Below are 12204 nucleotides of genomic sequence, written 5' to 3' on the forward strand. Positions count from 1 at the left end.
TCACTGTGAGCATCACACTCTCCTTCACCCCCAGGAGGACTGTAGACAAAGCCATGAGTGGTCTGGCCCAGTCCCCAGATCTGAGGTCCCCAGTCTGCTCTTTCCGTAGCCCACCAGACAGGCTCTGCAGAGGGTGTAGTGGGAGACATTAGAAAATGTAATACTATGATGGCATTGAATTTGTTTAAAGAGTGAGTGGAATGATTGAACACATTACGTGCAGATGTTTAACATCTGTTTAAACAACATCTCATTTCACTTTTCAGAGGTGAGAACTGAGACTTCTGAGACTTTAAAATGCATTGCTGAGATTAGACACTGCAGAAGAAGGGCTTGGGGAGTAGGATGACATAAAAATAGAAACTATTCAAAATGAAACAAAGAGAAAACCTGACTGAAAGCAGTGACCAGAGCCTCAGTAATTTGTAGGATAACTGGATGCAACCTGATAGTCATGTAATTGGAGTTCCAGAGGCGAGAGGACAGATATGAGTGAGTAGGAAAAAATACTTCAATAAATAATGGCCGAAAATATTCCAAAACTGGAGAAAATAATAACTGAAATATCCAAGAAACTCAACAGAACTCAAGCCCAGGAAACATGAGAAAATCACACTAACACTCATGATAATTACATTGCTAAAAACCAGTCATGAGGAGACATATAAAAGGCAGCCAAAGAGAAAATACATGTCAGATGCAGATGAAAAAAAATCATAGAAAAAGCAGATTTCTCATAAAGCAATGTAAGTAAGAAGACAGCAAAGCAATATCTCTAAAGACAAGTTTTTAAAAAATATATCTTTAAAAAAAATCTGTATACTTTGAATTCTTTCTGTAGTGAAAATGTCTTTCAAAAATGAAGGCGAAAGAAGACTTTTTAAAACATGCAGAAACTTGCAGAATTTATCACCAGCAGGACCTCAACAAAAAAGAAGAAAAACAGAAAGAAAATGATATCCGATAGAAACATGAATCTACACAAAGAAATAAAAAGCATCAGATATGGTCACTACATGCACAAATATAGAACCATCTGTCTTTTGTTACTGCCTGTAAAAGATAACTGTTTATAAATAAAAATTAATAAGAATGTGCGGTGGTTTTCAATAAATGTCAAATTAAAATATATGACAATGATAGCACACAATTTTGAGGTCAGAGAAGGACATGTGAAGATATTTTTATACTCTGTGTGAAGTGACATAACAGCACTGGAAGGTAGACCTGGATAAGTTTGATTAGTGCTGTGAACCTGAAATCTACCATTTACATAGAACCCTTTAATGGCTAAGAGAACTAAGAGTTATAGCTAATAAGGTGTAGAGTTGGGGTTCTGCAGAGAAACTGAACCAATAGGAGACAGACAGAGATAGACAGAGATAGACAGACAGACATGGATATAGGTATAGATGGATTATTCTGTATAGAGAGAGACTTACATGTGCTGTATAGCTGATATAGTGAGATCAACAGGTAGAAAGGAAGGAAGGAAGGAAGGAAGGAAGGAAGGAAGGAAGGAAGGAAGGAAGGAAGGAAGGAAGGAAGGAAGGAAGGAAGGAAAGAAGGAAGGAAGGAAGAAGATACATAGATAGATACATGAATACGTAGATAGATACGTAGACTGAGATTTGAAGGAATTGTCGGACTGGCATGTCTGAAATCTGTAGGCAAAACAGGCTGAATACTCAGATAAGATTCATGTTTTAGTGCTGCACCCAAACTAAGTCCGAATTAGTGAACATGTTAAGTGGAGACATGGAGAGAATCAAACTTGTAGATATGAAAACAAGAGAGTCTCATTTAAAAATAACTTTCATCATTGTTACACCTACTTGTGAGGGTGAGATTGTCAATAGGGACCAACAAGGGAGTGACTTTGAACATTTACAGTCGTGGAGATACTGAATTGGACACTACAGAATGTTCTGGGGGGCAGGACGACTCTAGAGACTGTGCATCACTCCCCACTATGGCCCCACAAGGAGGGTCTTAGGTTACAGAAGACACTGTTGCCTGGGGCCTGAGACAGACTCCTGGGCGGAGACACAGACCCTGTAGGAAAGGGAAGCTCAGAATTGCATCATAATCATATTCCTTAAATCTAGTGTTGAAGGGACAATCATAAAAGCAGTCAAGGGGAGACACCTTCTAGAACGAGGAAGAGCAGAGTGATCAGAGCAGATCTCTGCTTCAAAACATACAAACGAGAAGACAGTGAGCCATGTCTCTAGAATACTGCAAGCAAAACCAGAACAATAACAAAAATAATCTGTCCACTTTCAATCCTTTACCCCTTTAAAATATCTTTCAAAACAAGGCACAATAAAACTTTCTGAGACATACGAAACAATTCAGAACTCTAGTACCAAAAATAACAAAGGACACCCCTCAGATGGTAGGAAATGAGACTCTACACATAAACGAAAGGCATCAGATCCGGTAACTACGTGGATAAATAGACAAAGTTTTTCTTATGCTAAATTCTTTAAACCATATTACTGTTTAATGGAAAAACACAATTACAATGTATATTATGGTGTATAATGTATGTCAAAGCAAATATGTGACAATGCTACCCCAAAATATACTCAAAATGCTACCTCAAAAAGTTTCAGATGAAGAAGAACGTATTATAATAAACCAAGGTGTCCATGGTTCAAAACTAGTTCACATCCAACAAAATATTTTCTCAAACTTAATAATGTGGAGCAGAGTGATGTGCTGTCAGAATTCCCTGGGCTGTAGGTTTCCGGGGAAGGTGAACCACAGAGAAGTTCCTGTGTGAATGGCTGAGCAAACTGAAGGGGAAGCAGCAGCCCTGGTGGAGTGACGGTCCTTGTGGCTCATCTCCTGGCTCACGTGGTTGACACGGGGCAGTGGCCACATTGCAATGGCTCCACCTTCCCCTGGAACGTCCTTCAGCTCCTCTGATTCCTGGGCCAGGTGTGTGTGTTCAGTGTGATGTCACATTCCTGCAACACATCCCTTAATATTATAGATTTCCATCACATTGGAACTGAACTGGTTTTCTGTCGTAAACACCCTAGTTTCTCACTGTCTTTCAACCTCAAACAAACCAGACGCTTCCCCACAGGGCACTGACTGCTCTCCCCAAACACACTTCCCATCCTGACAGCAGCTCCTCAGTCACCTCCAGAGAGGCCTCCTGCAGCCTCTCTCCACACAGTACCTGCTGTCATTTTTGTCTGATCTCAATTATCGGTACATCACACACAATGCATGATTCTCTCTGTACCATTATTTTGATTGATTGATTGATTTGTGTTTCTCTAATTAGTCAGACATTTTTTAAATGCAAAACACTTGACAATCACTGGCATGAAATGACAGGAGCCTTTTTTTTTTTCATACAACAATAAGTCTGGAGACACATGGTTGTTCTCCAGATACTCAATAATTTCATGAGTTGCTAAATCTTGCTCACTTTTTTTTCTACCGTCCCTGCTACAGAGGTTTTGCTTTCATTCTTGTTGATGACAGACCTGAGAATGGCTGCTGCAACTCCAGCTATCATAGCCATTTTGAAGAGGAAAGGAGCTACACAAATCTAGTCAGTTTCTTTCCTTCACAAGGCAAAAGTTCCTCAGAAAGAAGCCCAGCCAACTGACACATCCATGGACTAATTCCTGGCCACAAGTCAATCCAGGGCAAGAGGGACCTGAGAATAACAATCATCCTGCTTTTAATTGAATATGGAACAGAAGGTACACATAGAAGGCGGTGGGGACTTCCTGCTGTGTCACCTGAACAAGTGTGTCCACTCTGCTGCCCCACCCACATGATGGAAGCTCTGACACACAGGTGTGTCCTGTTCACTCTGATTTCACAGGATGGAATGTCTGCCAGGTAAAGTGGGTCTAAATCAATGTTTGCTGGGTGAGTGTTCTCCTGTCTCCATGTTTGCAGTGGTCATCACCACCGCCCCCTGCTGACTCATGGCAGCAGCGGCAGCAGTAAAAGGGAGTCCGGAGTTCCCTGTCCTTGGTGCCAAGCCCCCGAACCCCACACATGACCACCCCCCATCCCAGAGATACGCGCAGTAAGGCCTCAGGTGGGAAACCTCAGGCTGGTCATCTCTTCCTCTAAACAAGCCTGTTCATATTTTCATGGGTGATCTGAGCCTCTTGTGCCTGGTGTGAGACAGGTAGGGTCATGTAGGAAAGAGTAGTTCCTCCCCTGGGCCTTCAGTTCATGGGTCAGGGAATGACAACCTGAGCAGTGGGGTCTGAATCCACTCAGGGACAGAGGACTCCCTTGAGCCTCCACAGCCAGTATGGAGCGATCAGCAGGGGGCAGCAGAGATCAACTTGCCAAAGCCCCTTGCAGGAGGGTGGGTCTGGGTGGCAGCAAGGATTCTAACATGCAGGAGGGGGTTAACCACCAGCTCACACCTGAAGGACAAGGTGTAGGTTTTCTACACCATCACCTTTGACACTGATGTAAAATTCTGACTCCATGTCTCTCTGATCTGCTTCTACAGACTTTGCCTATTTCTCTAGCAAAGGTCCAGGTCCTTCATTCCTCTCCAGCCACACCACTCGTGCTAAGATTGTGTCATCCTCAAGCAGTATCTATCCCTGGCACTGAGCACACACTGGGGATACTGAGGCACAGCATCTATGACCTGACCCAGAAGCTTTCAGCAACATAGGAATCTTACAGCTAGTCAATGGCTCCTAAAAACACATGTGTACTTGGCAAGGTGAGAATTATATTCAGACCCTGATGTTCAAAACTGTATCTTGGGTAGGACACTGCACCACCGTAAGGCTCATATGGTCACCGCCAGAGTTAAAATTGTATAATGGGATAAGAATGTACAAACAGACTGCACTCCGAGCTCTGCCATGGCCAGACCAGCCCATGAACGAGGTTATTACAAAGAATATAATGAACATCTCAGCCCCAGACTATGGGACCAACATGTGAAGGGGATTCCCCTGGACTGATTGTGGGGTCTGCAGGGGCCACCCGGCCCTCTGTGTCCCTTGGGGCTGAGCCCTTCTCTGAAACCACAAGCTCCTCGGGCAGCACCCTGACCCAGCTGATTTGCATACCCAGCAGCTCTCTCCACAAGGGGATAAGAGAGGCGGGGAGGAAACCTGCTCAGCCTCAGAATCGGGGTGCCTCCACCATGGCCTGGACCCCTCTCCTCCTCGGCCTCCTGGCTCACTGCACAGGTGCTGCCCCCAGGCTCACCCCCACCCCCAGCCCCAGGGCTCTGGACAAGCCTGGTCCAGACTCTGAACTCAGCAGGGCACTGTCTGTGGGGGCAGGAGGCTCATGACCCTGCTGCAGGGTGAGGGGCTGGGGTGCTGAACCCTCCACACACACACTGTGCTCACGGGCTGTGTCAGCCCTTTGGGGCTGCATCTGTCAGAAGGGGTGTTGATTGTTCAGAAGGTCCACCATCCAGCCAGGCCCATGGGCCACTGGGGCTGAGAAAATGCGAGGGGGCACCTGGCGCCCAATAATCTCTGGAGCTGAGTCCAGGCAGGCAGGCTGGGGTCTCCTGAGAAGGAGACCTTAAACCCCTGTTCTTTTTTCTCTCTTGCAGGATTTGTGGCCTCCTATGAGCTGACGCAGCCACCCTCGGTGTCAGTGGCCCCGGGACAGACGGCCAGGATCACCTGCGGAGGAAACAACATTGGAAGTAAAGCTGTTAACTGGTACCAGCAGAAGCCGGGACAGGCCCCTGTGCTGGTCATTTATAGTGATAGCAACCGGCCCTCAGGGATCCCTGACCGATTCTCTGGCTCCAACTCGGGGAACACGGCCACCCTGACCATCAGCGGGGCCCGGGCCGAGGACGAGGCTGACTATTACTGTCAGGTGTGGGACAGTGATAAAGCTCACAGTGACACAGGCAGATGGGGAAGTGAGACACAAACCCCTGTCCCAGTCTGCGTCATGCTCTCCTCGAGCTTTAAGAACACTGGTGACAAAGCCATGAACAGTTCTGACCCAGGTCCCCAGATCTGAGATCCCCAGGCTGCCCCTCCTCCCAGCCCCCAGGCAGCGCTGCAGAAGCTGAATCAAGAGTAGATTCAGGGCTGGCAGGACCAAGCTACATGGTATTTTCTGGGCTTGAGTGTGAGTTCAGCACAGGGTCCTAAATGGAAGGACAGACAGACATCCATCCATGGTCAAAGTCCCTGCGTTTCTATATGGTGGTCTCTGGGCCAGTCCTTCACCCAAATGAGTAGGATCACACCCCAGAATTTCCCTTCTCAGCTGAGCTCCTGAAGTCCCAGCTCCCAGGGCGGGTTTTAATTCTGAGTGGAGCAAAGGAGTGTCATGGACACTGGGGTGTTGACTTAGTTCCCCTTCTGGGCTCACCCATCAACCACCACGGCTGGGGACCCTGGCAGGTCTCAGTGGTGCCCCACTGGGAAGTGCTATTGGTTCAGAAAATGGCCTCCCAGCTCCTCGCCCTTCACAGAGAGGGCTGTGAAGTGACCCTCTGGGGCCATGGTTCCCAGGCCCTGCCTCATTTGGTGTGACTGAGAGATGACAGTTTCAGAGCTCCCTGGAGGACCTGAGGCCTCGTGTGTTACTTCATGTGAGACACCTTCTCTTTCTCCCTAGTCTCACCTCCCTCACCTCCTTCCAGATTCCTCCACACCCAATGCTCCATCTCAGAGTCTGATTCCAGGGATTCCAACCTAAGAGGGCCAGCTGTCCCCAACATGGTCACCAGGGCCGAGGAGGCCACTATACACCCACAGAGCTCTGGTTCTCACCTAAGTCCCCAATGTGCACCTCAAAGTCCCCAGAGAGATCTGATTGTTCCTTGTATTTTGTAGAATGAAAAAGAGCCTGACACACTAGGTGCCCTGGGCTCTGAAAGACAGAGGGAGAGTCAGGTCCATCCTGACGGTGAGTCCAGGGGAATTGGGGCCGTCCCCTCCTCCTACAACGTGACCCAGCAGATACACAACTAAGGTGTCAGCTACACGGTAGATTCTGCTCACTTCTACCCTCCTAGTCTTGCACACGAATCTCTCCTCACACCCACCCTAACCAGAAATATAGACAGAAAGGCATTCTGTGAAGTGCAGTTCAGCCTATCAATGTTGACACTAAAGAAGCCACCACAGGCGACCCTTTCTCCCCCTGAAACCCACTCACATCTCCACAACACACACAGCCTCCAAAAAAGAGAATAACAATAGCCACGCTTCAACCTATTATGACAAAACTCTCCCGCTAATAACCAGACACCTGCTCACCCTTTCCAACAAAAAGATACAAAACACTATTTTGTCTGCTGGTGATATGTCTCGTCTCCAGCTGATTTCATATTCTATAACTTAAATATTGAGATACAAAGTTAACTACTGTTAACACATCTTATGTTAAACAAAAATGGAATGAGAATAATACAAAATATATGATTAATACATATGCAAATATATATATGTAGAAATATAAAGTAGAAAGTAGAAATATAAAGTAGAAATGTTTGTTACTGTTAGTATGCACATTTCTGCAGCTAGCCCTGTGGTCAGAGCTGGTGTCTGTAATTACCTTCTTGCCTACCCATTCCACATCCTCTTTGCCCTCAGCAAATACCTGAGTTAGTCATGATCCCTTGTCAGGTGGGATAACGCAAACCTTCATTCCAGAAGGTTCTGGCCCATTATCAGTCCTGCTGAATTGGATGGTTGTGATTTCATGACTGATCACAGACCACAGTCTGGCAGTCACGGAAGGTCTCTTGCATCCCATACGTACCCCTGCTCACCCCAGTTGTGTAGAAGGAACACAGTGCCCCCTTCAGGGTCAACACCATCCACCCCACACCACACCCCCAACTTTGCTGACGATTCACTGTCAAGAGGAGCCGAGATGGGCCACGGAGCAGTCTCCACCGTGAGTTCCGTGCAGTCACACAGAGTGAAAAGTCTCCGGGATGAGAAGGGAAAGTCTTGCTCCTGGCTCCTTAGGGACGGTAATGAGTGGGGCCCCTCCCATGTCCACCCCTAGATTCCCAGGCCCACAAATCCTGCCTATGAGAGAAGCCACGCCATATGTTAGATGCTGACTTAGAGCACAAACAACCTCCTGGGGGACGTTGCCTCCGCCCTGTAAGGGGCTGCTACCCACCTGGCCCTGTCACTGAGTCCTCAAAAGGCCTTCTCTTCCAGATATTACTTCCTGCTGTTTTTCTAGTCCTACCAGGTCATCATAAAGGTCAGATTGGAGGTGTAGAGACTGGGTGAGGGTGTTATTCCAGGCAAAGAATCTAGATATCTCACACCCAACGCGGAGAATACTTTGTGTTAATAATGCTAAAGAATTTTAATTCAGTGTTGCCAAATGTTCTATTCAGAGGCTACTCCTAGACATGTGACATGTACACAGAACTGAAAGGATGACTAGGATTTCGGTAGGTCTATGGTCTGAATGTTTGTGTCCCTCCTGCATTCATATGTTGAAATCTTAACACCCAAAGGTGACAGAATCAGTAGATGGGGACTTTGGGAGGTGACTGATGATGAGGTGGAGCCCTCACGAATGGGATTGGTGCCCTTAGAACACAAGCCACATCCTCGAGCCCCCATATACACACCACATGAGGGAGGACACAGCGAGAAGGCGCCCGTTATAAACCAGGAAAGGGCCCTCACCGGAAGGTGACCATGCTGAAGACTAGGTCTTGTAGGGCCAGACACAGAAGTATGAGCAACACATTCCTGCTGTTTTTAAGATGCCAGCTCTGTCTTTCCAGCCTGAACAGATGGAAATAGCAGGTACAGGGAGAATTCTAAGGTCTGGGAGGTATTTGTATTTCAGTCAGAGGAAAAAACACAGAGACTCTAAGACAGAAAAGACCACAGAATGCTTGAGTTGATGATGAAAGTCCTGATTAAGTGGAGATAAGTGAGAAAAAGAGAAATGGACTGAAATGTCTGTTTCTGTCTGGACATCACCTCTCCCACACACACCCAGGGAGCTTGTGAAATGTCTGTTCTTAAAACGTATTTTCCACATCATTACAGGGTCTAGCATCTGAGTGAGGCTCAGTCTGACGAAGGCAGGACAGTTAATCACCAAGACCCAGGTGGCCTAGGAAGGACTTGGGGGCACAAGAAGGAGGAAGTGAGAGTTTCCATGGTGACCTGGACCAGAGCTTCTGGATCCTCAGTGGGTGCACAGCTTCCAGGGGTCTGTCTCTTACGATGTAGCTGCTGCTTCTCAGGTCAGGGTGGGCCCAGGAATCTGCGTGTCTGATGGGTCCCTGGTAGTCTATGCTGCTGGTCCTCCGAGGACCGCGCTGACACTGGCTTCACTCCTGCTCACCTGCTGCTCACAGATCAGCTGAGAGTCACCCCAGGAAGGCACCGCCTGTGAAGCACCGGGGACCTGCTCTCCCTCCAAGCCAGGGTCCATGTGGTCTCTGCTCTGCCCTCCCCCCTATTCACACCTCTCCCTCCCATCAGGGTTGGGGCCCAGTCTGTCCTTACTCACCTCCGTAAGCATCTGGGGGACCTGGACACACGGTCACTATCTCATACGCTGGAGCAGCAGTGACATTGGGGGTCATACTCCTGTCTCCTGGTACCAACAGGTCCTTAGCACAGCCCCACATGACTGAGGGGCTGGTCAAAAATCAAACCTCACAGACCACAGACTCCAATTCTGGCATCTCAGCCTCTCTGAGCGTCTCTCGCCTCTAGTCCACGGTTGAGGCTGATTATTGTTCGGGTTCCCACGCAGGGTTGAGGAGAGTGATCTTTTACACAGTGTCTTAGAGATGAGGAAGTGTGATCAATCCATCCTGAGGTAGGCCCACTACTCTCCTCTGCCCTGTTCTGTTTATCAGCTCCCATGACGTGGGACACCGTCCATGTTCAACGACAAAGAAGGCAGGTGCTCTCGTCTCTCCCACAACTAGGCAGGTGAATCCCTGAGACCATCAATTCATTGAGGTGTGTTTGGAACAAACTCTGTCCCTGCCTGTGTTCTGTGTACTCAGACACTCAATTGACAACTCAGGAGAAATGGTATTATAGTTGACATCCAGATGGCTCAGAGTTCAGGCCGGGAGAGAGCAGAAGTGTCACCTTGAGATCCTGCCTCTAGCTACTGCTGTCCACCCATCCTGGGGCAAGGTCCTATCTGTCCAGCTTTGCAGATCTGTCCTCTCAGCCCATTACCAGGGAAAGGAATGGAGTGACACTTGGTGTTTATCTGACCACCATGTTATCCAAGGAAGCAGATGCTGGGGAGGGGAGCTCCTGCTCCCTGCGTAGGATCCGGCTTGGTCTGCAAGCAGCGGCCATGGAGCTCAGACAGAGCCGTGGGTCCTGCCATCAGAGCTGCCTCCCACCTCATCATAAATCCCTTTTCTCTCTCTGTGAAAATCTCAGCTTCCTGCCCTCATCCCACTGTGGATACCTATCCTTATCTGGTAAACACCAAGTGATCTTTGAAGGTTTCGTTTAAAAGTAACTTGCTCAGCGTGGCCATCTGTGACATAAAGGCTGAGTGATTTTGCTATTGCTGAATAATCTCACAGAACCCCACATTGTTCCTTGTGCAACTCTCGGTACATGTGAAATCTCACTTATACTTTTTGTCACAGTTAGACTAAGTTCTGTGAGGGAGACTGTGCACAGGGACCCACAAACTAGTGACTCTGAGTATTTACAGTCATGGTGACCCTGGCATTGGAAACTACAGAACGTTCTTGTGGGAGAGGACAGACTGGAGACCATGTGTATATCTTCTCACTGTGACCCCAAAAGGAGCAGGCAAGGGGAACAAGGGTCTTAGGTTACAGCAGAGACTGTGCTCCCCGGGGACTGAGACAGGCTCCTGGGAGGACACTCAGGCCCTTCAGGGGAGGGAAGCTCAGGGCAGGAGGCCCCTCCCCGGGGGTTGTGAGCAGAGAGACAGAAACAGCTGCTCATGTCCTGAGAGCAGCAGGGACTGCTGTTACTGTCCTTAGCGGGGACTGTGTAGGTGCCTGGGCTGCAGTAACAGACTCCACACACTGGGGGCTGACTGTGCAGATTGACTGTCTCACAGTTTTGAGATGAAAAGTCTTAGATCAATTGTCAGCAGGGGTGGTGTTTTGTGAGCTGTGAAGAAGAGCGAGCTCCCTGCCTATCTTCTAGCTTCTGGGATTCTCTGGTATCTTTGGTGTCCTCAGCTTGTAGATCCTGCCTCCATTTTCCCGTAGCATTCTCTCTGTGAGGGTCTGTCTCCAAATTTCCCCTCTTAATGAAGACGCCCATCAAATGGGATTAGGGGCTCACCCTACTCCTGCATGACTTCATCTGAAATCAACTAATTATATCTGCAACATTGCTATTTCCAATAAGCTCGCATCCTGTGTTTTTGGGGTCAGGACTTCAATCAACGAATTTGGGGGGAACACAATTTAACCCCCAATAGTGTCACTGCCATGGTGAGAGCCACCCCCTCCTTGAGAGACCTGCAGGTTAGACTGTACCACCAAGTTCTCAGGGATCGGGTGGCACGTAACTGACAGCCCAGAAGGACTCTGAGCCTCCCCTGAATGCCCCTTCTCTGTTCTTGGACATCCAGGCTCCATCCTTGCTCTCTGACATCACCACAAAGAGCAAATCTCTGACACTTTATAAAGTGGCCTCCAACCCTCCTGGTCAGGCCATCAGTGAAGCAAGGACCTCATGTCTTCAGTGAACGACTTAATGGTAGTTACCTTCCAGATGGGGTCTCCAGGATACCAAGCTATCCTGCTTTTCTCCAACTGCAGGTCCCAGTTCTCGTGACCCAGCCTGTAACAGTGACACTATATCTACCATTCTGAGATTTAAACCTCTACTGTAATACAATTTTTAACGGTGTAGGTTAGCCTGGGACATTTTGAAAGCATTTCTTTGCTTCCCTGGCCTTCCCCACCTCCTGCCAAACCTGGCCCAGTGACTTGGGGGAGGTTTTGACGTAGGAGATTTTTGAGTGAGTGTCGGGATCGTGTTTCGTGATACCGAAGAATTGAAGCACGGACCAAAGAGAGGCAAGGAGTTTCCAAAAAGAGGATAATTTATTGAAAGCAAAGGGTCAGAGCTCCTGAGCGGGAGGGGTTCCCAAATGGGGGCCCCGTGACTGAGGCAAAAGCTCTTACTTTTATACCTTCCCGTGCCTTTTTTGGGGGAAGGGGAGCTGGAGACTTTTAATGGAATTTGT

Source organism: Rhinolophus ferrumequinum, chromosome 25, assembly GCF_004115265.2.
Source record: "Rhinolophus ferrumequinum isolate MPI-CBG mRhiFer1 chromosome 25, mRhiFer1_v1.p, whole genome shotgun sequence".
In the NCBI taxonomy this organism is placed as follows: domain Eukaryota; kingdom Metazoa; phylum Chordata; class Mammalia; order Chiroptera; family Rhinolophidae; genus Rhinolophus; species Rhinolophus ferrumequinum.